The sequence below is a fragment of the Phyllobates terribilis genome, unplaced genomic scaffold (genome assembly GCF_046119375.1).
Source record: "Phyllobates terribilis strain yellow unplaced genomic scaffold, ASM4611937v1 Scaffold_14__1_contigs__length_39327217, whole genome shotgun sequence".
Lineage (NCBI taxonomy): Eukaryota > Metazoa > Chordata > Amphibia > Anura > Dendrobatidae > Phyllobates > Phyllobates terribilis.
This window is the reverse complement of record NW_027362774.1, coordinates 508,817-509,329: the sequence shown is the minus strand read 5'-3', so window position 1 is coordinate 509,329 and position 513 is coordinate 508,817. Positions and strand designations below refer to the sequence as shown.

Genomic DNA, 513 nt, shown 5'->3' with positions numbered 1-513 from the left:
TTGCCTGCCATTGATTTAACGGTGTTCGAAGGTGTTCGACGAACAGTTCGACGAACAGTTCGACGAACATACGGGTGTTCGACGAACCGGAGTCGCTATCCTACTCAGTGCTGCTGTGGTGGGGTCGCTGACATACCCCACGGCCCAGGGGGCAAATCATATGCAGATTAAAAATGCGTTCGTGGGCTGCAGCTGCAACAAGCAGTAAAGTTGTGGGTTTTAAGGTGTCTATTGATGAACAACATGTCTGACTAAGGGGAGTCTTTGTCCCTATCCCTACAATGGGTGCCTTCTTGAAGCCAGGGTGCAGTCATAGGCAAAAATCAATTCAGGTTATCACCTCTCGGCCTTTTGGCTAAGATCAAGTGTAGTATCTGTTCTCATTTAGTATATGTGCTTTGCTTTTACCAATATATTGTATTGTAATGTTATCTATCTATCTATCTATCCCTTCCTTCCTGAGATAAGCTGCAATAATGGATTTGTCCTTTGCTAGTCCGTTGCACACACACC

The 513-nt window shown here is 45.4% G+C and overlaps 1 pseudogene; it reads left to right on the top strand.

The window, feature by feature from the left end:
• Nucleotides 1–335: 335 nt before the first annotated feature.
• Nucleotides 336–513, top strand: LOC141175980 (U2 spliceosomal RNA; annotated as a pseudogene).